Genomic DNA, 26492 nt, shown 5'->3' with positions numbered 1-26492 from the left:
ACAGCACTTTCTTACTTAGCATGCATTATTAATTAAATTTTAATAGATATGCATCTGTTTTCAAACCTCTGTAATTTACAATGATTGTAAATTTCTAGACAGTATAAGAGAATTTTTTCCAAGTCTCCTACAGGACTTGATACTTTATACAAAATAATTGTATTTTAAATAAATGACTGATATCTGGATGGTGGGGGAAATTTGGTGACATCCCAGAAAGATTGCTAGATTGCAAATTCTTTGAGGAAATACATTGTGTCATCTCTAGTAGATAGAATTTCATGTCTTGTGGATGTGTTAGTTCATCATGGTTGCCCTATAAACATTTGCTGAATGATGAAATGCTACAGTGCACAGAATGCGCTACAGAGTGTGGAGAGTCAGGTGAAGGTTCTAAATGGGAAGGCAAGAATTGAAGATAGTTTTAACCTGACTTCTCATTTAGCCTCTATGGCTGGGTATGTGTTATTCATATTCCTTTAGGCAATATATCTAAAGTAGTTATTGGCATACATATGTTGTAAGACACTGTCAATATATCATTGCTTTAGTTTATAATACACATATCTTTTTTATTATTAGTTTTAATGATATAATACTTTGAAATTATATAAAAGTTCTTGTCAGCAGAAATTCGGGACTTGGAGAGGATCTACTAGGCTCTCTCAAGGATGCTGAGGTAGTCTCTGGAGCCTAAAATTCCTCCTTATGAGATGGAGTCACTAAAAAAAGTAAATTTATTCGGGCTTGTTATTGATTCTGTGGAACACTAAAGAGAACACATAGATTAAATTGGCTTTATTCTTGGGTGAAGAATGTTAAACTGTAGAATCTAAACAAAGAGTAAGCCCTCTTCCAGAGCCACTCATTTCTTTCACTTATCTCATTTTCCATCATGCTTTATTTCTCAGAGTTCCTCTTTTTTCCAGATTGCAAAAGTCAATCCTCCAGTCTTGGCCTTTATTACTGAAACCTCAGATTGTTTTAATAGCCAACGAATGGATTTCCTCACAGTCCTTCACCTCTCCTGGTAGAATTTTTCACTCCTGCTTCATCTGCTATGCCTAATCTGCTATGATTATATTTCTAGAACATTCCTTCCATTGCATCATGCCCCGGCATAAAACACTACGGTGCTCCCTTTTGCTTTGTTTATCCTTGCATCTGTTTCTCTTGGACATCTGCAATCCAGCCTCGTGGGGGTTATGCCCATTTCTGTCCAAGTGCCCCGGGTGCCTTGTCAAGGTTCAGCTGGTTCCTTTCTATCTTCTGCTTATCCCATGCTCATTTGTGTATCTGCATACCATCACGTGGTGATTTATCTTCTGGTCTCTCCTTTTGCCTACCTTCTTTCTCTCAATTCTCCCAATCCTTTAAGGCCTATTTCAAATTCCCTCTCTTTCTCCTCCAGGACACAAATATAGTCTCCTTCTGTGAACTACCAGAGTAATTCTTGCCAGGATCACTTAGTTTATCACAAAATTGTTTTCTAGCTGTTTCTTAAGATTTGGTTTACTTTCCTAACCTTGATCGTAAACTAAATAAATGCAAGTTTCAATGATTTAAACTTTTTCTTTTACATTACCTCCATTCTTGGCACACTCAATAAATAATAACAATAAAATTCTAGTGAGATGAAAGGTGAGCTTTAATCAAAGAAAGCACGGTAAAGCAGTGGCTCTTGAATGGAGGAGGTTTGTTGAAAGGCTGAGGACGGGTTGAGAAGCGGTGAGAATGGATCATTGTTCTGACACTGTGCCGGATGGAGTGCTGGGCAGTGAATGGAGGCTGTCAACTCTGGTTAGACTTGGCCATTGTTCCTGGGACGCCCGTGTTAGCTCTGAGTAAGAGATAATTCATCAGAACGCTCTTGTACTTTTTTTCTCTCTTGCTCTGGGGCAGAAACTGTTCTACTTCACAGGCTGAACTTTTTACCTCTTGCCCTGAGAGGCAGAAACACGCTGCCTGAGTGCTTCCATTTTGAGACACCTTGTAGGAATCCTTATTGAATTGCTTTAGAAGAGTAGATTCTTAGCCTTCTAGTGCAGCAATCTGCCACAGCAACCCCAGAGAGTGTTATTTTTCAGTCAGAGGTAGAAGCCTCCCGTAATATGGGCTCACTGGGCTTTTGGGGGAAAAAAGACAGCATTTTGCAAGCTTAGTTCTAATTGAACATCCCCATGTTGCAATTATTATTGTATTTCAGTCTCGTAGCCTTTGTTACAGAGGTTTTTGTGTGAGTTAGGAGGGGACACGTTGGGTGACCGCTCAAGCCTTTACTTTTTTCTTTAATTTATTAGAGTTCAAATTAAACAAGGCTCCTGCTGTTACCAAAGTTTTCTGAACTATTTTGTGTAAATGTTATTCATCCTTTGAAATCAATACAATTAAAAGTTGTGTTAAGAGTCTTGCTTTTCAAGGCTATGAACTTTTTCTCTAAGGATTTTTAACTTGTTTCGGGTCTTTGATTTCTTAAATACATTTCAGAAAAGAAGATATACATGTTCTTTAATTGCTTCTTAAATTGGCAAAGTTATATTCTGTCTCTTAGACAAAAATCTTTAGATGATTGCATTTCTCTGTAGATTAGTAGCTTGTTAATGTTGAGGATGAAATGAACCCAGGAATAAAAATCGTTCAACAGAGTTATCTCAGGACTCACTTCAAAAAGATGCAGATTCTCCCTAACAAGGGCCTATATGAGATCAGAGCTTCTGTGTGACGTACTGGGGACATCTAGTGGACAAAAGTCAGAATGGAACATTAAACTGTACACCCAAGCAGGATTGCAACTTTCAGATAATATCATACTGAGGAAAAAATTGGAAAATCAGTGCACTGTCTGTGAAGATAAAATATCATGTACATCTAATACCTGATTTTAGTGTTATCTGTTATTTTGAACTCATTATAAATATAACGGCTTGTCTTATTTGATTACACTTAATCTAATTTACTGCAGCAGTGTCAGATTTTTAATTTACTAGATCCTGTACACAATGGAAAATATCTCATTATCAACCTTGGAGAGGCAGATTTACATAGCACAGATGAATGTTGTGTTTGGCTAGGTATATAACCTGAGGAAAGACTGTCTGAATCTCTTTACTTTCACATATAAAGTGCATGGTTAAGCAAAGGACCGCATTTCTTCCGGTTTGGAAATCTAGACTCCTTGATTATTTTCATTTATTTTATTCATATTCATATTCAAAGTTATATTTATTTTATTGATATTTTCATTTTCTAAACTATTTTTTACTGTACAAAGGGTTTTCACAAGTATCATTTAAGTTGATTATCAATAAAAATGTCTTAGGTATTTAGTTCAAATTTTATAAATTGATAGGAAGGTAAGATGACTTGTGAACTAAAAAGCCCATGTTTCTTAACATTTGAACCCTTCTAGTAGAATTTCACTGTTGATGTAGTGTGTGTAAATTTCTTAATGTTTGGGGGAATTCAGTTAAACTCTCAACAGAGGGTAACTACCAGTTAGTATCTACCCTAATCATCTTATTCACATATATCATTTCTAATCGTCTTGATAACTTGTAGAATAGGATCCTTAAGCCCAATTCATAGTTGAAAAATTAAGACTCAAAGACATGAAATATATAGCTGCTCAAGTTTATGACAGGGTAACTGTCAAGGCCTATACTCACATCCAAGTCTCTCTGAGTTTGTTAAACAAAGCCAAAAAGCAACACTTGAGCAAGTAAGAGGACCCCAGAAAGCTGGCACTGTGTGTGTTTATTTCTTTCCCTTGAGTATTTAGAAGTCCATTGGTAAGCACTTTTAAAGTTTCAAACTAGACCTGTCAAACATAAAGACATAGAAACATAAATACAACTTAGAGTTGAATATCTCAGATGCTTTAAAAAAATTATTTTAAAAGACAACAACAACTTGGTGAGTCTCTTATCTTGGGGGAAAAGAGCATCAAGAAAATTTGTGATAATTGCTGGTCACTCTGAAGTCCATGTTGATGAGGAAATGATGTTTAAGATATGATAGAGACACAACAGAACATGTGGTAGAGTTTTAGGATTAAATTAGCCAAAGACAAATTTATAGAAGAAAGAATTTTAAATAGCAAATATTGATTAAATTTGGAGGAATATTATATGAAATTAACAGTTTTTACACATTCCAGTTTGCCATTGAAAAATAATTCATTAAGAAGAGATTTGGAATAGCAAAAGGGATCAATGAATTAGATATGGTGACTTTAAAAAGTCACATAATTTATTTTGGCAACATTAATTGAATTAATTTTACTTTGAAAAAATCTTAAATGACACTAAAATTAAATACTGATAATAAAGATAATAAATAAAATTAAATACTGATAATATAATCATAAATGATACCTTTTTGTTATTTCATTTCTTTTCTTACAAATGTTTAGTTTTACAAATAAATTGAGAAATTATTCATATGACTTGCATTTTTATATAGGACAGTATTCAAGAATCAACTGATTTTTTTTTTAAATTTGAAAGTCAATGAGTTAACATTATAAATAACCTAATATTAATATTCAATTTTCTATTGAGATTGAAAACATACTATGATTTATTAATAGTGAAATGTTTACATTATTAACTTCAAGTTGTTTAAGGGAAATCCAATGTGTTCAGTAAATACATTTTGTGAGAATAAATATTTCATGATGAAGAAAGAATCTAGTTATTAGTATACAATGGTACATTTCTTCTTAACTAGACCTGAAATCCTAGCACTATGTTCTATTTACAGCTGTACCATTGGTTTGATGAAATCCAGTATAATTTAATCAATTTTAGCAGATATGCATATTTGAGTTTTATGTAACTCTAATTAATATACATTTTAAAACAATACTTTTGAATTATTAAATTGCAAAAAATTATTAAATCGCTTAGAATTGTTTTCATTAATAGAGTTCATAATATTACTGCCTAAAAAGTCATATTCATTACCAATGTCATTTTACTGTAGCCCCTCTCCTTTTTTTTTCTAAGTAAATTAAATGCAAGGCTTAAAAGCCAGATTCCTATACACTGCATACAATAATCAAGACACTTCTTGATGATATAGAGAAACATGTAGAAAAGACTGATGTAATTGAACCAAGGAAAGTATAGAAGTATGGAAAATAAATGAGTCATATACATGCAAATAAGCTTTAAAAAGAGTCTTGTAATATTCACTGTGAGGAACTAGTCTTTGCAGAGAACCCTAAAAGCTAATTTTCTAAAGCAATTTTTTTATATTGGTTTTTGTGATCATACACATTATAGAAAGGTAGTAACTAAATAAATATTATCTTATTTTAATTGGATTAAAAATTAGAAATGCAAATTCATCCTCATACTGTATCTATAAGCCCTCATCTCTGTTTTTATGGTAATACCCTTTTAATGGTTTAAGCCTATGAAGAAAAAACACTGAAGATTTTTAACTAGCCACTTTGCAGGGGGCAGAAAGGAGCAAAGAAGATTTAGTGGTGAAAAGAGCAAATAAATAGGTGCTCCAAGATTAAAAAGAGGGTAGAAGTGCATGCTGAGCTGTTGAAAGACCTCTCTGTGTTTAAAGAAAAATATTGTTTGGTGCTTTCACCAGTGCATGATCAAAATAAGAGGTACAAATTAGTTCATGGCTGCTGAAGCTACAAAACATCATGCAGAGCGCTGTCTTTGGGAACGTTTTAATGAGGAGAAGAGGTCATCAGAGTGTGACATTGCTTTTCAGAATTCTTCAAGAACAACACAGACTTCCTGTTCCAAATGTGGTAGAGAATAAAACAACCTTAGTAGTAATCGTACAACTTTTGAACCATGTTCCTTGGAAATGCTGTACCGTGCTCATTTTGTAGCTTTAGTTAGCTATCTCAAAGGAAAAGCTTCCATATTTTCCATGTGCCCTTATTTCAAAAGTACAGTGAAGCGGTGGAGCTTTAACGTGGATTATATTTATAAAATAAAGTTTTATTCAGGCTTCTAAAGAGATTTTAATGTTTTCATTGCTCCAGGTGAAATGGTACACGGTGGCTCTGTTCATTAACATTTAGCATCAGTGCAAAAAAATCAAGGATTACCACATACAGCATAAAAGGAGGGATAGTATGACTTTGAAATTAAATTCACTACAATCTTAGTTTTGCTGCATTTCAAAACGTGATTTTAAAATGTATAAGTTGTTAATGACAGTCTAGGTCAAATATTCATAGTCCAATATCAAGTCCTACAGAGACTGGCATTATTCAAATGTGCAACGTATTTGAGCAGGAGCTGAAGAGGTTTTCCTGATGCTTTATAAATAAGACATTCATTTTGGTTTCAAAGGCCAGTATTATAACATTATTTAATACTTTAAGTATAATTGGTGTGTTTATTGCCACTCTACCACAAAGCTGTAGCATACCTTTTGTTTCCATTAATATGAACATATTTGTAAGATGTGTATAATTAAAGAAAGTATTTGGGTTCACAAACTTAATGCAGTTATCAAAAAAGGACATATGAGACTTCTAATTTTTCATATAGCAATGCTCACAATCTTGCTAATCTCAAAGTTTTCATGTAATTTTTTTCCTTCAAAATAAATGATTCAAAACTAACCACATTTACTCTTGATATGTAAAAGTAATAAAAATAATTTCAGAGACCCAAAGGGAAGAGTTTGAACTAGAATTTAGATGGGAAACAGGTCATTTCTGTGCATAGTAATGTTTCTGATTAACTTTTAAGTAAGAGGTGATTCAATCTGTGTACAATGTGTAATTGATTTAGAAGCAGCAATATATAGTATACATTTTTCCTTCCCTCTTTCTTTTTATTCTTATTTTTTATATCTAGCATGAGAACAGAAGTCAAGCATAGAAACCCTGCTTTAAATATGATAAAGGATAAAAGCTGTGATTCTAGTTTCACAGCTTTTCAACTATTTAATCTAAAAGTTTCTGAACTTACACAGATCATTTACTTGACTCACTCTTTTATATTAATTTTATTTCTTTTAATGTATGCAGCCTTTGTTCTTAAATATTCTTATTCATAAACCAGACACATTTAAGTTGACATCCTTAGCATGTAGAATTTTTCTACAAAGACCTAGTGAGGCAGTTATTTTTAGCTTAAGCTTTTAGTCTGGATTGACTGGCCTGCTATCTCTTGGCTTGGTTTGCCAGCTTTTTCTGTCAGTGATTACACATCAGGAGCTTATGTTGATGTAATTTTTTTGTTGTTGCTTTTTTTTTTGCATTATTACTCTCAGGACCTGTTCTTCTCTTTTACCTGCTTAACTAATTCAACAGTGTTCTACTTCATAAACATCGCTCTCTAATCTTAAAAATGTCTTAGGCATCTAAAAAGCTGCTATTCATAAAGTTTTAGCATTTACTGCAGTACCATAGGTTAAGCTCTGAAAAATAACACAAGAACATGAGAAGTAAAGAGGTAAATTTTCTTTTTGCTTTAGTTAGTTCAAAGAACAATTTCGTCAGGAAAAAAAAAGGGTACATTTTTGGGAAATCAACAATAGTGGCATGAAATTATGTTTCCCAGAAATCACTTATTGGCAAAGAATGTTTGTTTATTCCCCCCCCGCTTTTTTTTTTTGAGACAGGATCTTGCTCTGTCACCCAGGCTGGAGTGCAGGGGCGTGATCTCAGCTCACTGCAATTTCAGCTTCGTGGGGTTCCTCAGTCCCCCGTGTACCTGGGAATACAGCCACGCGCCACCATGTCTGGCTAATTTTTTGTATTCTTAGTAGAGATAGGGTTTCACCATGTTGGCCAAGCTGGTCTCGAACCCCTGGCCTCAAGTCATCCCTAAGTGCTGGGATTACAGACATGAGCCACCGTGCCCGGCCAGACATTTTTCTAATTAAGGAAAGAATTCTTTTCGTTTGGTACACAGCAGATGTTTGTAGTTTTGTTACCAAGAATCTAAACCACAGGTATTGTGATGTAAACAAAAATCAAATAACTCTTTGTCACTATATAACTTTTGAAAATTGACAAAAATTGAAAAGATTATAAGCACCTTAAAAATCGATGATAGCTTTTATTGCATACATTTATTTCCTTTTTAAGCACTGTAATAATGAATTTATTTTCTAAACTAGTTGTAAAACTATTTTGAAGAAAAGCTTAAACATTAATGAAACAAAGCTATAAAGTTGACAATGTACTGAAAAGAGGACAGATAAATGAGATAAAAGACAAAAAACAAATTGATAAAATTTTTATATGAATATTAATTAAAATATTCACTGTAAACATTCAGACCAAAATTTAATGATACTTTCCCATTTCAGGAATAGAATTCTCACATTTTTCCAGCTAACTAATATTCTATAGCTTGTTTAAAAGTTGTTGTAATGCTATAGTTCTCAAGGAATGTTCTACGGTTCCCGAGGTGTCTCCTAAAATGTTTTATTGCTAAAATGTTATTTTCCATTTTCACAGTTTGGGTATTTGCACTTACTATTCAAAAGCAATGGTGAATAAATTGCATGTGCCTTTTTACGAATGAAGGCAGTGCCACCAAAATGCTAGTCAGTCATTATATTCTTCACTGCCATGTACTCACAGTTAAAGAAAACAATGCCAACTTTACTTAGGATTGCCTTTGATGAAGCTGTAAAAATTATTAACTTTATTAGACCTGACCCTTGAGCACATTCAGTTTTTTGAGAGTTATACTTAGCTGATAATATTCTAAGCTTTGATCTTTTTTGCATATTTTAAAAAATTCACTGCAGACCTGAATAGCCAACTGCTTTACCTGATGCCAAACCCAAGAAGCAGAAATTTGTTCAAATCCTTAAGAAAACATTAAGAAGTAGCATTTTTGAACAGTGCTGCATAAACAACACTAAAAGATATGGTTTCTGGTTGAGTTAGGGGATTTCCCCTAGTAATTTTGATTACATACATTTCTTTGACTCATAGGCCAGCTTTGTGCACTAACTCCTTAAAATGATGCCGTTGGCTTCTCTGCAGTACATCTTATCACCTGCTATGCATGTTTTGCTGATCTAGGGGAAACAGCATACTTTACGATGGAAAAAAAAAAAAAGGCAACCATTCTGACCTTGCCATCAAATGTGCTTTACAGATTTTTGGAGCATAAAGTGAAGCATAATGACCTAATATGATTATAGCAAGAGTAAAACTTCAAAGGAAAATTTTTAGGAGTGCAGAAAGTGGCAACAATAATTAAGTACCTGGATCTTACTATTTATTGTGCCCCTGTGGGAAAAGCTCATCTCAATTCACTTTATATTTAACGTGTGTTAACATCTCAAGGGTACTAATACTGTAAATCATCATTGCAATGGGTGCCTCTTAGGGCAGAGGCTAATCTAAATTTTATCATTGCTTAGCAAACTCTTTAAGGGGAGTGGAGATGATAATAGAAACAAGATGGAACAGTGCTTGAGGAAACAATTTTTTTCAAGTACACTCACGTTTGCTAGAAAAAAATGTTTAAATATAGATAGTGAACAGTGCTAATTAAAATCATTACTTAATTTTCTTGTTTATTTTTGAGGACTCTTTCTATGAGGGAATATTTTGCATGCAGTTAATTGAAAATAATAAAAATATAGTATGATTACAATTGCTTTTCTAATATAGGTAAGGTTGCTAAATTAGTAAATGAGAAATCTATTCTAGATATAAACTTTCATGGTATCTTTGTGACCAAGGTAAAGACCTATGTTATGGATGATAGAATTGTTAATGAATTTTAGCTGACTTACAGACTAGTCCTAATTAGTGTGTTCCTATTACCGCAGAAGGAAGTCTATAGTGACTGGTTTTGTGCCCTGTTCAGAGGTACATGGTTTCTCTCCTGTCTAAAATATTTATTAATTATTTCCATGAGAATATGGATGGCATTGATGACATATCAGCCCAGTTTACAGATGATGTGAAAACACAGTTACATCTGTTTTCCAACTAGACTGTATATATAATAATTGTTTATAAATCAACTTACTTTTAAAAATTTGCTGCACATAAATGAGATCTTGGGTCTTAAATGTACCAAATATAATTAGTATTAATACATATTAATGTAGATTCTAGTAAAGTAAAAGGAAAGTTCATCCAAATAATGTCACATAAATTTGTGTGTATACTACTTTATAGAAAATTTTAACTAGAAAGATTCTACAAAGCGAATGAAGAAGAAGGAAGTCTTTGAGAAATACAGTGCAAGTTGAGTTCAGTGGCTCATGCATATAATTCCAGTACTTTGGGAGGCCAAAGTGGGCCAATCACTTGAGCCCAGGAGTTCAAACCAGCCTAAGCAATATGGTGAAACACTGTCTCTACAAAAAATGAAAAATTTGTCTGGCATGGTGGTTTATACGTGTAGTCCCAGTTACATGGGAGACTGAGGTGGGAGGATTGGTTGAGCTCAGGTTGAGGCTGCAGTGAGCCAGGACTATGCTACTGCACTCCAGTCTGGGCAACAAGGGGAAACTCTGTCCCTACCACTCTACTCCAAAAAAGAAATATTGTGCAGAATAAAGACGACAGGACTGAAGATACATAAGTAAGCTCTAAATGAGCTAACTGGAATGATTATCTGGAAATTTATATGTTTTTAAACTTGAGATTCTGACCACTTGTCTATTATCAGTCTCTTTATAGGACTTTCACCAAGCTTTAACTGTGTAGTGTTACTTTTTCTTGTAGGTTACTGTATTACCATTTTCATCTCCTTCTCTCTGCATTTGATAACATTTCTGCCATTCACTTACATGTTTGCTTACATATTTGTCATGCTGCCATAAAGAGCATGTCTAGGATAACAATGAGAGGGACGGATTAGGCCTCAGCTCTCATGGAATTCATAGTCTAGCTAGTGAGTGCATAAGAAAACAAACTTCTAGCACCCTGTGATAAGTGCAATGTTAGTGAGAATATAGGAAACTTACAAAAGAAAACAACACACCCCATAATTGGTTAATCAGAGGAGATTTCTAGTGGATAGGGCTTCAAATCTGGGAAAGCAAACGAAAAAATTTTTTCAAGTAAGTGTGTGTGTGTGTCTGTGTGTGTGTATGTCTGTCTCTGTGTGTGTGTGTGTGTGTGTCTGTCTCTGTGTGTGTGTGTGTGTTCTTGCATGTTTGGTGGCAGGAATGTAGTGATATAGACAGGAACGCTGAAAAAAAATGACTGAATGATAACCATCATAGTATGAGGGGAAGGAGAGCACTGAAAGTTTATGGTGATAGGAAGTTTATGGTGATAGGAAGTCACCACTGAAGGGGGAAAATGTACATCAGAAAAAGGCATCTGGAAGAATGATGATACCCTTCTTCTCCACAATTTGGCTAAGAACTAGCCTCAGAAATTATAAAACGTAAGAATATTGGGTTTTTGGTAGGGATGAGGTTTCACTATGTTGGCCAGGTTGGTCTTGAACACCTGTAGTCCCAGCTACTCGGGAGACTGAGGCAGGAGAATCGCTTGAACCTGGGAGAGGGAGGTTGCAGTGAGCTGAGATCTCACCACTGCACTCCAGCCTGAGCAACAGAGTGAGACTCAGTGTCAAAAAAAAACCAAAAAAAAACAAAAAACCAACAAACAAAAAACCCAGTAAGAATATTGGGAATACAAAGGTAGCAAGAAAAATATGCAAGGAGGGTTGTTTTCTAAATTTTGCTCCTTTACTATTTTCTTGGTGAGCCTTGGAGATTATTATATTATCTTTAATACACAGTGACATTTAATGCTGTCTGTGTGCCATATTCAAAAAAGTGACATCTTAAAATTTTATTACCCTTTTATACTCCTTTGATCCACTACTGAGTGATATACCTGAGTCAATTGAGGGAGTAAACAAAAAAGAAGAAGAGTGAGATTGAAAAAATAGAAACCGTTTCAACAAAAAGAGAACCAATGATATCTAAAGAACCAGTGTACCCTGGGTATACACAACAACCTGTCCAGGTATTGGGAGAAGAGAATGAAGGACTCCTGAAAAAAAGAACCCTTTGAGAAAATAAAGTAAATAAATAAATATTGCCAAATGGGATTCCTTCCAAATCGCCAATGGTAGTAGATTTCTGGTTTATTGGTCTTTACCTTAATTTCAACCTTTCTGATTGGTTTTCACTTAGATGAAGCTCCTGAAAACAGTACATGTCCGGACATTATTTTTTTATCCGATGTAATAATTCACATCGTTTAGTTGATGAGAATAATTTGTTTACTTTTATTGAAAGCACTGATAATATTTGCACTTACTTCCACTGTCTTCTCTCTGTTTCTATTCTTTCAGTGTTTAACAAATGTGTTTACCTCTAGACTTTCTAACAAGTCCCTATTTGTTCTATTTTTTTCTTTACCTTCAAGTACTACAAGATTACTCATTGAATTACTCATTGCATCCATCCTCTCATTTTGCTATTACCACCCAGAAACACACATCTCAAACTATCAGTAGTAAAAGGTGCCTCAATCAGTAACACTGAGGCAAAGTCAAATAGCTAAAACAGTTTCACACAGTTTCTGTAAGTACTGCAGATCAATAACAAGTAATTCATGCACAGGTACAGATCAAATCATCATACTTTGAGAAGTACTAGTCTAGAGTTTTAGTTTAACTTTGATTTATGAAAATAAAAATTAATTTTCTTATATAAAAATAAATTGGTATATTGACATAGTTTATCATTTTTGTGCTTATAATTTTTTCTTATAAACCACACCTTCCCTCAGCATCAATTGTATTCTTGTTGAATAATTCTTTTAGCTATTGTATGTGTATAAGTTGATTTACTTTACCCTCACCATAGAGTGTCAGCTTAGCTAGGTATAAAATTTTAAATTGATAATTATTTTCTCATTACTACTCCATTGTCTTCTAGCCTCTATTTTTGCCAATGAAAAGTCTTCAATTATTCTATTTCTCATTCCTTTTAAGCTAATCATTATTTTCTCATTACTAACTTTAAATATTTTTGTTTCATATATTATGTTTTGCTGGGAGTGGTTTAACCTGGTTTAACTTCCTGGGTGTGTGGAATGTGATTTCAAATTAGTGTGCCCAAGTTTCAGCTTTATTGACTGTTTTGCATTTTATATGAGAGTATGCTAGTTTGTGCAGTAGAAAAGTTAAGTACTTGGAGTTGCTGCTTTTTTAGTAGCTAATCTTTTCTCTTGTGATTTTTGGCTGCCTTTAGTAGTATATTTAGAAAAGCCATATAAATTCAAAGACTGTACATATATTTAGATGGATTAAAAAAAGAGTAGTTTGACAAAAATATTGAGAGGTAAAAGAACCAGGAATAACATAAAAGTGGGGTGTCGATGTGACTGGGCTGGAAAAGGCAACATAGATAAGCCATAACATAATATGAATTTGTAACATGGAGGATGAGCCATTATTTAGAGATATAAGCGAAACAGGCTCAAATTTATGTTTTCTTTCACATAAGTTGCCTTTGTATTCCCAATATTCTTACTTTCATTTTATTTTATTTTTTGACACTGAGTCTCACTCTGTTGCCCAGGCTGGAGTGCAGTGGTGGTTATAGCAAAATGAGAGGATGGATTCAATGAGTAATTCAATGAGTAATCTTGTAGTACTTGAAGATAAAGAAAAAACTAGAACGAATAGGGATTTGTTAGAAAGTCTAGAGGTAAATACATTTGCTAAACACTAAAATAATAGAAGCAGAGAAAAGACAGTGGAAGTAAGTGCAAATATATCAGTGCTTTCAATAGAAGCAAACAAATTATTCTCATCAACTAAACGACGTGAATTATTACATGGGATAAAAAACCAAAGTCCGGACATGTACTGTTTTCGGGAGCTTCATCTAAGTGAAAACCAGTCAAAAAAGTTGAAAGTAAGGTAAAGACCAATAAACCAGAAATCTACTACTGTTGGAGATTTGGAAGGAATCCCATTTGGCAATATTTATTTATTTACTTTATTTTCTCAAAGGGTTCTTTTTTTCAGGAGTCCTTCATTCTCTTGTCTCAATACCTGGACGGGTTGTTGTGTATACCCAGGGTACAGTGGTTCTTTAGATATCATTGGTTCTCTTTTTGTTGAAACGGTTTCTATTTTTTCAATCTCACTCTTCTTCTTTTTTGTTTACTCCCTCAATTGACTCAGGTATATCACTCAGTAGTGGATCAAAGGAGTATAAAAGGGGAATAAAATTTTAAGATGTCACCTTTTTGAATATGTCTTTTTTTCTGTCCATGCTCCTCCCTAATTACTAATTTAATAATTATATACTAAAAGTCATTTTCCCTCAGATTTTGAAGGTGTATAGATATTGTGTTCTTTTTTCATTAAAATTTCCTGATAGTGTTCCTTTTTTCATCTCTTGGGCTGGGTGCTTGATGGCCTTTTCCATCTGGAAACTAATGAGCTTCAGTTCTAAAAACGATGTCTTTATTCTTTGTTCATCCCTTGCCCCTCTTATTTTTCTTCTGGGGACTCCTAGCAGTTTACTTAATGTTATACTTCCATGATTGAACATCTATCTTATTTTTTCCCTTCTTTTATTTCCATCAACTTCTTTTATTTCTGCATTTTAAGATAGTCCCTTACATTTTATTTAGTGAGTAAAAAATTGATTTGTCCGTTTTTAGTGCATCTGAATTTTTATTTCGTAAAAATTATTGTTTTATTTTGAAGTTATTAATTTCAGGCTTTGTTTTTTTCTTTTATCCCCTGAACACATTTTCTCATTTTCTTCTGAGTTTTTTTCCCTATGCCTTTCTTATTGGGAGATTTTTATACTGCTTGGCTTAAATTCTCCAATGTATAAATCCCTATCATATTTAAAGAGGACCATATGCAGGATGGGGATGTGGGAAGCTAGCTGATCCTAGTCACATTTTCTCATGATCTGTTTTCATTACTGGGTCTCTGTGGTATCAGGTTGGCTCTCCTTGCTGAACTGTACAAGCTTTGAGATTTCAGTTTGCTCAGTTCTTTTACACTGACTCTTGATAGTTTGCAAATCACAAGTTAGCTTTCATCTCAATTGTTTAATATTGTTAACTGCCAGCTGAATATTTTCTTCTGAAAGGCACTTCAAGCTGCAAATATGTCTTACTGAAGTTGTCCAATCCCTGGAGACATCAACCTTACCCTCTTTTGGTCTTCGTTTCTCTAAATGGCATTAGTTTTGAGTTCATCCTTGATAGCTCTTTATATATAACCAAATCAACCAAGTCTCAGTCAATTGATTTTCTCTGTAGGATCTCTTGGAATTGTCCCTTCCATTCTATCTTGGTCACTACCATACATTCCGCCAAAGTTACCTCTTTCCGAAACTAATGTATTCTCCATGCTTCCTTGTTCAAGACCAATTCATGCATCGCTACCTAATTGGTTCAAAGTACAACCATGATGGCCTTACTTAGCTGTTCAAAAATTTCTATGATTCCTAGTTTGATAGATTCAAGCCAAATTTCTCAATTTGGAATTTAATATCTTCCATACTCTAGTTCTAAGTCAGTTTTCCAACATCATTTCGTATTGTTTCATGTCACATTTTCTATACATCGTAGTGAAAGGAATGAACTAAGTTCTCATACCCATCCTTGTTTTATCAACTCTGTGCCTTTGCATGTGATAAATCTGCCTCCAATGCTTTCTCTAATGCCCTGCAACCCTGCATATTTAAACCACACCTGCATTTAAAAATAAATCACATATTATACTTCTTTAATCAAGTAATCTCATCTCTATTGAGGTACCTGCTGTCCATTTCTTATTATACTCACTGTTGCTGAGGGCCAGTTGAGTAATGAATTCACTTTGTACTGACAAAACATCTAGTATAACATCTTTCTATTTGTGGGCCTTCAATATTTGTTGAAGTATGAAAATGCAGGCTATCTGCATAATATGTGGTAGAGTTACTTAAAAATTAATTATGAAATTATTTATTATCTATTGAATACATGTGGGTCTTCTCACCCTAGCAAGATACTTGAGAATATAATGCATGCCATTTACATTCTTTGTTTACCTCTACCATAGCTTGCACAGTGCCTTGCATACATAGTGGTCTTTTGTGGTAAAATAGCAATATATACAGCATGTAAGTAATTGTCCTTCTATGATGCCTTTGAAAATGTCAGTTTGAAAAATTGGGGGAAAATTTACATAGCAGAAGCATTTTCTTTCCTCTCCTCAAGATAGAGTCAGTTGCTACCCCTTAAAATAGTCTAATTATTTTACTGGAGACCTAGTTATAAAACTACTTGCAGTTGCACTAGAAATAGAATTCTGGTGACACTTAATGAGATTTTTCAAGTTCACATTACTTATTCTGCAGACTTCTTCATTTGAGTAGATTATTTAATATTTTATTTGTTTTATTATTCACATTTTGGGGGTAAAATATTTCCATTCACATTCAAAGTTGGTTGAATTATATGCCAAAGTTTGAGTGCATAGAGCTTTCTCCCAGTCTTGCTATTTCCAGTGTGCAGCTGCCTAACGTATCTGTAATTCACATCCCTGGAGCAGGTTTTATGCTGCTGCCCAAGAAGTAAAACTTTGTCCTACCTTAGAATGCAAGTTAACATTTCATTACCTGTTTAATAACAATTTATTTTTTTCCCGGTTTTTCCCTCTCTTTGTCTGAGTTCTGTCACTGTCTGCACCCAAAGTAACTATATTCCATTAAAAACTTTCGTGGTTATATTGTATTGTATATTTTGGAATATGTTTAAATGTATCCTGGCATTCTGGGAGATACTTTTCTATTCGATTTGTCGCTGGCACTTTACATAATAAAGGTGGATAAAATTGATCTTTTTCCACTCATGGAATATAGTTCCAGCTATCTTCCCCACTCTGTACTCTCCTTCTTCTTTCCTTGTCACCTACCCATAGATGACTAAAGGTCCTTTAATTGCAGGAATTCTTATCTATCCATTTCTAAATCAGTCATTTATTCATTGAGCTCTCGTGTTATGTTTAATATCATGCTAAGATTTGTGGGAGATATGGGCACATTTAAACCATGGAACTTCCTTTGCAGACATAATACTCATAAAATAATTAGACAATAATTAAATCATATACTTGGCGTTAATAACCATGAATGTAAGAACTTAGAGAAGAAAAAAGTGAACACGACAGGAGTAGTAGGGAAAAAGTTATGAAAAGGTGGAATTTGAGTTGGATAAGAGTACTCAGAGGTAGATAAAAACTGCGGTTATGTTTGAGATTTGAGGGTGGTGAAGATCAATAAAGAAAAGTACCCAGTGGACAGTCACTATGTTTGCCAAGGTGGAGTGTGGGGGATATGCAGGTTAGACCAGACTTGATGTAAGTGACAACAGGATCCATGTAAGCATTCAGTTTTTTTTTTTTTGTAGGGAAGTGGCATGACAAAAATGATGTTTAAACCCACTATTTCAGGCAAGACTCAGAGGGGCTTATGGTGTATCATAAAAGATGAGGAACTCAAAGGATGACAAAGTAGCTAATTGCAAAGATTAAAATAAAGGTAACTGCAAATAGAATGCTTTCAAGACAAACTGGAATCATAAACTAAGAGAAACTGACTCAGAATGAAAGAAAAAGGAGAGGTTGGATCCAAGGGACAAAAGGAAAGGCTTCAATGTTACCTTACCTTCTTGCAACAAACCCCCAATATTTTTGAATTCCAATGCATCTTGTTCAAGTGCAGTTATCATGCTGGGGCCACTAGGTGGTGATCTTTGTTAGTTGGTAACTTGTAGTTTTTTTAAAAAAATGTGAGTTCAGCAATTGCTTGTTTTTGTTTCACACAATCCTTGATATATAACATTCATACTATGGATATATGTTCATTAATGTTTTCCTTTCTCTATTTTTTCTTTTTCATTTGTACTCTCAAGTAAGATGGGGGAATTGGTTAAAAAATGTAAATCTCCATTCTCACGCTTGTTTGGCTCCTTGGTATTTCCCAGTCCCGGGCACTGCTCTAAGGGAGAATGAAGTAGGAAAGGGCATCTATTATATAGCTTACATTTATTGGTGTCATCCACTAGAGGTTTCCACATTGACACCAGTGTTGGCCACAATGAGGAAAGTGGGGGAAAGGGGCATAGGCAGCTGGGTTAAAGGATCATTCACTTGCCATCACCTTGTTCCAGTCGTCCTCAACCTTCATTGCTTCTACTTGCCCTAGAGCCTCATCTTCTGCTTCTCATTATGCTGGAGTTCATATGCTAAGCCGATAGTTAGTTCCTCCATATTGAAGAAAGCCTGCTACCTGGCAGATAAAAAGGAATACAACTTGCTAAAAGGCCTGGTACATAGCAGGCACTGCCGATGCTTGTTGAATGAGCAATTCAGTGATGAATGAATGAACAAGCATCACTAATGCAGTGGAGGGAAGAGATGTCTTGGTTCCAGAATGCTGAATGCATGTTTCCATAGAAATCTTTTTTTTTTTTTTTTTTTTGAGACGGAGTCTCGCTCTGTTGCCCAGGCTGGAGTGCAGTGGCCAGATCTCAGGGGAGGCCGAGACGGGCAGATCACGAGATCAGGAGATCGAGACCATCCTGGCTAACACGGTGAAACCCCGTCTCTACTAAAAAATACAAAAAACTAGCTGGGCGAGGTGGCAGGTGCCTGTAGTCCCAGCTACTCGGGAGGCTGAGGCAGGAGAATGGCATAAATCCATAGAAATCTTTTAAAACATGTAGTGTTCTGTTTAGTGTTGTGGGAGCAGATGTGTATGGCTTACCTGATTCCTTAGACCCCACTTACGTAGAAACCTAACCACCATGGCTAACATTGCTCCATAGGAAAATGCTTTCTGAGTTCCAAACATTCAACTTATTAATGAACTTTTGTTAACCTGTGACTTTATAACAAGTTCTTATTAAATGAAATAATAGCACAGTTCATAAAAGTCACTTTTGAAGTGCTTAATTACAGTAACATGTAATTAACAGTAAAGGCTTAAAGTGCAAACAGGGGTCTTATCTATCCAAACACTTTTTTAATGCCAAGTTTCCTGATGATCTTTAATAAACTCTTGCAATTGTAACAACAATTACAATTTCAGTGGCTTCAGTAAGTCTGAAGACTCCTCCTTCATTTATTTCCAACATTTCCCTGTAGAGAAGAAAGTCTGGGCACCTAGCTACAGCTATACATTTGTTACCTGTTCGAAAAATTAGGTTGTCAATTCACTCTTTAGTAGAGGAAAGGAAGGTTATTTCCTTTCCTCCCAATAGCTACATTTTAATGAATTTTTTATTTTACTGATTTATGCTTGACTGCTTTTTCCTTTCCATTTGACCTTTTGGACCAATCAGGGCTTGTAGCCAAGGATCAAAGGAATTTGAGTCCTGGCTTAGGCAAATCCCAGACTCATTTCTTTTACCTTATTTCCCTGTCTTATCTCTATCTGAAAAAGATAATCATCACATAATATTAATCATTTGAAATCCTGACCTCTGAAATAGTGAGTCTGTAAAACAAAATTTCTGGATAGCAAGTCAATATATTTTAATGCCACTATGTCTTAAAATAGTAATTTGCTTTTATATATTTATTTTTTGTTGAAGTGAAATTCACATAATCTAAAATTCGCCATCTTAACCATTTTAAAGTGTACAATTTAAGGACTTCCAGTACATTCACAATGATGTCAACCATCATCACTATCTAATTGCAGAATATTTTCATCACCCCAGAGAGAAACTCTGTGTCCATTAGCAGGTACTCTCCATTTCTCCCTCCTTCCAGCTTCTGACAACCACTAATTGGCTTTTTGTTTCTATGAATTTGCCTATTCTGGACATTTCATGTATGTGGCTTTTACAATATGTGGCAACATGCAGCTTTTTGTATCTGGCTTCTTTTACTTAATGTAATATATTCAAGGTTCATTTATGTTGTGACATTAATGATATTTTATTCCTTTTTATGGATGAATAATATTCCACTGAGGGTATATACCTCATTTTGCAGATTTCTTCATTCATTGATAAACATTTGGGGTTGTTTTTACTGTTTTGGCTCTAATGAATGATCCTGCTGTGAACATTTGTATGTATGATTAGTTTGAACATTCTCTTGGGCATATACCTAGAAAATCAATTGCTGAGTCACATGGCAATTCTCTGTTTAACTTTTTGAGCAACCTACTTTTATTTTTACATATAATAATACTGGTTATCCTTCTGAAAGTTATTAGCTAGTGTTTTTTATAGAACCAGTAAATATTACAGGCACACGATGCATCGGGCTGGAACACAATTTATTAGCTCCCATCGCTTTAATCAATAGTCGAGGCCCCACAGACAGAGTTATTTAGATAGTGAAGATATAAAATGGCATTTCTTCAATCAAAATTACTGAAATATGCCTCTCCCTATTCTGTGATTTCATTCAACAAATGTTCACTGGGTCCCAGCAGTATATTAAGCACTATTTAGGAACTGTGAATACAGGCAAAAGACAAATTCTATGCTAATGAAACTACATTTAAGAAAGCAAATAAATGATTTTAGACATGCATAAGCATTTCTATGGAGAAAATGATACAGGGAATTGGCATGCAGTCTCTATCACAGACTGTAAGGACAGTGCTTCTCAAATTTTAGTGTGCATGAGAATCATCTGAGGATGTTGTTAAAATGCAGATTCAAATTCAGTAAATCTTGGGTGGAGCATGAAATTCTCTTTCCAACAAATTCCCAGGTGATGCCATGCTGCTATGAATGGGCAGAGAAAGCCTGACTGAACTAGTGACTTTTCAGTGAAGACGTGAATGTGGAATGTGCATCAGGAGCCATCCAAGTCAAAATCTAGGAAAAAAAAATTCCATGGAGAGAAAGGAGGTTTTGCAAAGGTTCCATGGAGGGAGAAGTCTTGGTTATCCAAGAAAAAGTGATATGGAATAGCAACACATCTTCTTCATCTTCTTCTCTGAAACACGGGGCTTCTACAAACACAGAACAAGCTAGAAAGCATTCGACTCTCTGTTGTAGCAGTCACAGCATATTCTCCACCAACAAATGTAAGAATTCATTCCTAGACCCAGGTGCACCTTTGCGTCAGCTTCCTTTATCTTACTGAATATATTTTTGCAAAAAAATCCTCTTCTCTCATAACATTCATTGCAGCTCAAATTTCTTTTTAACCTTTGGATTCTTTTTTTCTTTTTTGTATCTTGTCTGTTTTACTTAACATTGTAAGCATTTCCAATGTAATTAACTATTCTGAACCATGACTTTATATGGATGTATCAAGCTATATTTAGAAATTCCTGGATTTATATAGTTTCCACTGTTTAAATTCCTTTTGGGAGACCTCTTTCAAACAAGACTATGATAAATGTTATTGTATATAAGCCTAATGCCACATCTCTGATTAATTCTTTAGATTTAAAAAAATATAATAATTGGATTTTGATAAATAAAATTTAACTACCCTCTAGAAAAATTGTCCCAATTTTTACATTCATACTATCGGTGAACAGTTCTCATTTCCATTCCATTTCTCCCCACATTAACCGGCTAGTGTAATCATTTTCTGTAACTTTTTAATGACATGCAATTTACATACAATAAAATTCACTCTTTTAAAGTGTATTTAACATATATTCAAAATGTTGTACGTATGGTTTGGTTAATTCATTGAATTTATTGTGTTTAAGCTCTCATTTTATTTTTCTTGTTGTTTCTCATAGATTTTCTATGTAGTTATTTCTGTCATTTACAATTAATAATCGTGTATTTTAAAATTAATTTTAATTCATATTTATCTTTCCGGACCTATTGCATTGGCTGGATCCATGTTTTTCCCAATTATTGCTAATACTATTTTTCTGTATAATGTAGAGTTTAGGGGTATTTGTTTTCAAGTCAAACGTATCTGGGTTAAATATACCACTTCTTAAATGTGTAGCATGGAGCAAATTACTTAGGATTGTTGAGTTTCAGCTCCTCTATTTGGTAAAAATGGGAAGCATTAATAAATAGATTTATTAAAGGATATAAAAATTAAATGCTTAGCAAAGTGCTCAATGTATGGTAGATATTGATTCATTTTTCATTGACTTTCTAAAGATAATGCTGCTCAGGAAATAAAACCAGGTAAAGATGATCCACAATAAAATGCTTGTGCTAATATTAAATTATGTTCATATAAATACTGCTGTCATTGAAAGTTTTTTGTAGAAATCCTTGAGCTAGACTTTTCGACACAGATAGCTATTTTATTATGCTGCCTTCCCATAACCAGGATCCCATTTATGCCAGTCCAGAAATATAGCTATTTGTGTCATTATAAACTTCCAGAGAATCTGTATTCTCCCTTGGATAACTCACAGATGTGCCTCCCAGCACTTATAGCCATAAATTCTTAATCTCTAAATTAAATACCTCCTACTATATCTTTGCACTTTTTTCTTTAGTATTGTAATCTTTCGTAATATGCAACTCTTGAATTTGTTTTTGTTAGAGAAAAAGTGTTAGACACTACTAATCATGTCTAAATTCTTTAGATATACCTCATTTATTACATTCAAAATAGTGAGAGTGCCCTGAACAATTGTATATAGGTGCAGGACTTATATAGGGGGCAAAAGAGGTACCACAAAGCCTTAAAATTAATTTCCCCATTAGGAAAAGATGCCAGCAGGTAGTCAATTGATCAAAAGAAATGGTTTTTAGCTTTTTATGATGCAGGCACAATGAGCTCATTATTTTTTATACATAACTGAATACAAACGTTTTATTGAAGAGCTTAATAAAAAACTTTGAGAAAAAATTTGATAATTTTAGAATTTGCAAACATTTTGCAGGTCTGAACGTATTTGAAATGGAGGAAATAAATAATTCAACAGAAAGTTTTAGTGTTTTCTAAACGTTGAAAAATGTTTTTCTTTGTTAGACTGACCATCAGTAGTGATAAGGAATGATGATTCAGAGACAGGGTGAGTAAAATGTCTGTTCTTGTCCCAAGTCAAGGCAGTCACTGAAAAAATTGCTTCAGGCCATAACTTTGGCATGCCATGGGTTAAATAAAGGTCAACTCCAAGGGAAAAATAAAAAATCAGTTGATCTTTTGGTGTTAAAGGGGCAAAATAGTTATCATTTTAGATGCTTTTAGTGCTCTTATAAATTCAAGGATTTTGGATTTCTTTTTCCCTCAACTGAGAATTTTCAGACCAGTGGTGTCCACAATGTATACGAGTGCCTTGGGGCATTTTGAAAGGAAAGAGAAGGAAATTTACCGTATTTTAAAGCAGCATTCTTGCCTATACAGACTCTTGCATGATATTTAATAACTCAGTGATGTGGCTAGGCCACAGGGCTGAGAATGCTTTTTACATTTAACTTAATCAGTAGCTATTTGGAACATAGGTATCTAGAGAACTAGGTTCTAATCCCATCTTTGGCACACTGTTTATTTCTGTAAAAGATATCAAAATACAGATTTGTAATTACTTTTCAATATTTCTTCTAACGTATTTGTCTTTGTTAGGGAAAGGGTTAAAGACTGTGGAAGTGGTTTATCAGTCAATTACAGTTCAAGAACTCCACATCCCTGTTAGTTTTAATGTTGGCTCCATCACATTCTTTAGATAGGATAAGAGGGGTTCCTGCTTGGCATGGCCATTGAAAGAATTGCCTATGATGATACCATGACATGGTAAGAGCTCATTAAAGTCAACTTGTATTTGGGTTATTAGTATTCCTATTCTGTATCTTCTGCTAAGAAAGTATTGTAAGCAGCAAAAATCACATAGAGGTGTATCGTATCGGCTGGTTAATTCTGACACATACTAACAGCTGTGTAATACATGTCATCAACTGCTGTGTGGTGAAATGTTGTATGGATGGTATCGACACTGGGGACATTTTGGTCATTAATTGGAGACTTTCTTGGATTATGTGTGTAATTCAGGTAATTCCCCAGCAAAGCAATCTTATTTAGTCAAGCAGATCAAATGAGAAGTAGGTAGGCAACCCCTTAATAACTCCCAGGACAAATCAGACTCAATAGATTTCCACCATAATTAATTTATTTGTGGGTCCAACAGAGTGGTTTATTTTTGTTGGATTCTTTCAAGGATGGCAAATGCTAACATTAAATGAGAGGAATCCTCTTTTTCTCTTTATTTCTTGGTTAAAAGATGTTATTGCATTTGTTTGCATAGACTGAAAGAAAAAAGCAACGATTGTGAAATAAAATTCTTTCCTTTAGAGAAAAGTCTCTTTTCTCAGAAATATAAAAATGAGTGAGTTTCCCACTAAGAACTGATTCTTTGCTATAGAAAAAGTCTTCCTGTGACTAGTGATAAGTGACTGTGAAAATAAAGCTTATTGAAGATCATGCCAGACAAACTAGTGAACCTGACTGAAAGAATCAGTAGACCCTTCAATGAGAATCAGCCCGAAATTCTGTACATTTTGGGGACATATGCTCTTATTTGCTCATTCATAGAATAGTAGATTCTATTATTTTTAGAGTTGTAAGGGGCCTTACAGACACTGTGCACTGAAGATGGTCAGTAAATGTTTGCTGAATAAATGCATGAATGTATTTTAATGTTCCTCTCATTGTTGAAAAACTTTCTATATTTTATATACTACAGAGAGTCATTTAGCTTGTGCTTGAACATTTCAACTTACTGAAAGCTTACAAAACTCTGGGCCTTTTTCATTCGTGTAACACTCTAATTATTGGATATTTCTTTTTTTTTTTTTTTTAGCCAGATTTTATCATCATGTAATTTCCACCCTTAGGTTTCAGTTTGGTTTTATGGGGTAACATTAAAATAAATCTATTTCTCCTTCACATGAAAGTTCATCACATATTTCAAGACAGCTATCATGTCCCCCATATAATTCTTTTCTTCTCCAAGCTAAACTACCATTTTTAAGATGATAATGTTTCTAGTTCCCTAACCATTTTTATTCTTCTTTTCCATTTCTTTGGTCAATGTCTCTAACATAGTTATTTTACTACCTACCATGTAATGAGTAAATTTTGACCCAGGAACTGTGATAAACACTTTATATACATTATTTGATTTAAACCCTCACACCAACCATGTAAAATATGTTCTTTCTAGTGAAAATACTGTGTCAAGGTCACCTAGTTAAGAGGCATGATTTGGATTCATACCAGCTCTAAATAACCACAAAGCCATATACAAATAACTTATCCTTTCTGTACTTCAGCTTTCTCTTCAGAAAAATGAGGAATTATAATTATCCCTATGCCCTAGGATTGTATAGAGTAATAATGAACTAATATTTGTTAAGCACTTATAAAAGCATTGGGCATGTAAAAAGCACTCTAAGTGTCTGTGAAGCAAGAAGCTGGTTTATGCTTTCACTCTATACTATATTCTCTCCCTATAATGTTTCTTTTTTAAGTGGATGTGGTATGCTGAATAATGAACCCCCAGATATGTCCATGTCCTAATCCCTGGAACTTATGGATGTTACTATATATGGCAAAAGAAACTTGCATATGTGATTAAGTTAAGGATATTGAGATGGGGAGATTTTTTATGGGGTTATCTTTGGTGAACCCAAAGCAATCACATAGTCCTTATAAGAGGGATGCAGACATCAGAGTAAAAGAGAAGGATATGTTACCATGGAACCAGAGGTTGGAGTGACACACTTCAAAGATGGAGGAAGGGGCCACAAGCCAGAGAATATAGGCAGCTTCTAGAATCTGAAAAAAGCAAGAAAGTGGATTATCCCCTAAATCCTCCTAAAAAAAGTCACTCTATCCTGCTGACATCTTGACTTTAGTTTAGGGAAACTACTTTCAGACTTCTCTACTACAGAACTATAAGAACAAAAAATGTGTGTTGTTTGAAGCCACAGAATTTTTGGTAAATTTGTTTAAAAGCAGCCACAGGAAAAGAGAGTAGTTTGTATCCAAAACTGTCTGAAACCTTGCATTAGAAATAACTGAGGTCTGAAGAGCCCGAATTACTTCTGTGATGAATATTATAGGCTCCATGTTCCTAGTCAACATATAGAAAAATACATCTTACATCCGGAAGGTTCCACATTACATGTGATACTCTTTAACAGCTTTTAAAAAGGGAAGTTTAATTAACAAAGAACCACACTACTGACATTAGATCCGCCTTACTTTTCTTGGCTATCCCTGATGTTCGTGACAGTCAGTGTGTGGGGAAATTTTTCTCTTCTGATATCTTTGTCTTTATTCTCTGTCAAATGTCCTCCCTCCTCATTACAGGGGGTGTGGGGGGTCTCCTTTGGTTCTCTGAGAGTGAGATGTTTCAATGTCCCTTCCTAGCTGATGTCTTTCTTTGAGCCCTTCACATTTCTGTCATCCTTCTTTGCATTCTTCAGTTTCAACTGAGGGAGCCTCTCATAATTTTTACTGCTGTTGCATTTCCTGGATGCTGCTTTTGTGAAGCGTCGGTTGTTTCTAGGTGCAGAAGAAAGGTCTTTCACCAAGAGATCTGCTTCCTCAGATTCGCATGCCGTGGGGACCTAC

At 34.4% G+C, this 26492-nt stretch overlaps 1 protein-coding gene across 1 annotated transcript in view; it reads left to right on the top strand.

Moving 5' to 3' along the window:
• TFEC (transcription factor EC) overlaps positions 1 to 26492 on the top strand; it is a 207987-nt gene that overhangs the window by 17224 nt on the left and 164271 nt on the right. Inside the window, exons 2-3 of the mRNA XM_011937363.1 lie at positions 20694 to 21012; positions 23584 to 23651. The gene's annotated coding sequence lies outside the window, so the exon portion shown is untranslated. The remainder of the gene's footprint in view (positions 1 to 20693; positions 21013 to 23583; positions 23652 to 26492) is intronic.

Source organism: Colobus angolensis, unplaced genomic scaffold (genome assembly GCF_000951035.1).
Source record: "Colobus angolensis palliatus isolate OR3802 unplaced genomic scaffold, Cang.pa_1.0 Scaffold163, whole genome shotgun sequence".
NCBI lineage: Eukaryota > Metazoa > Chordata > Mammalia > Primates > Cercopithecidae > Colobus > Colobus angolensis.
Note: the sequence above shows the minus strand (reverse complement) of the source record. Positions and strands in the feature narration are given on the sequence as shown.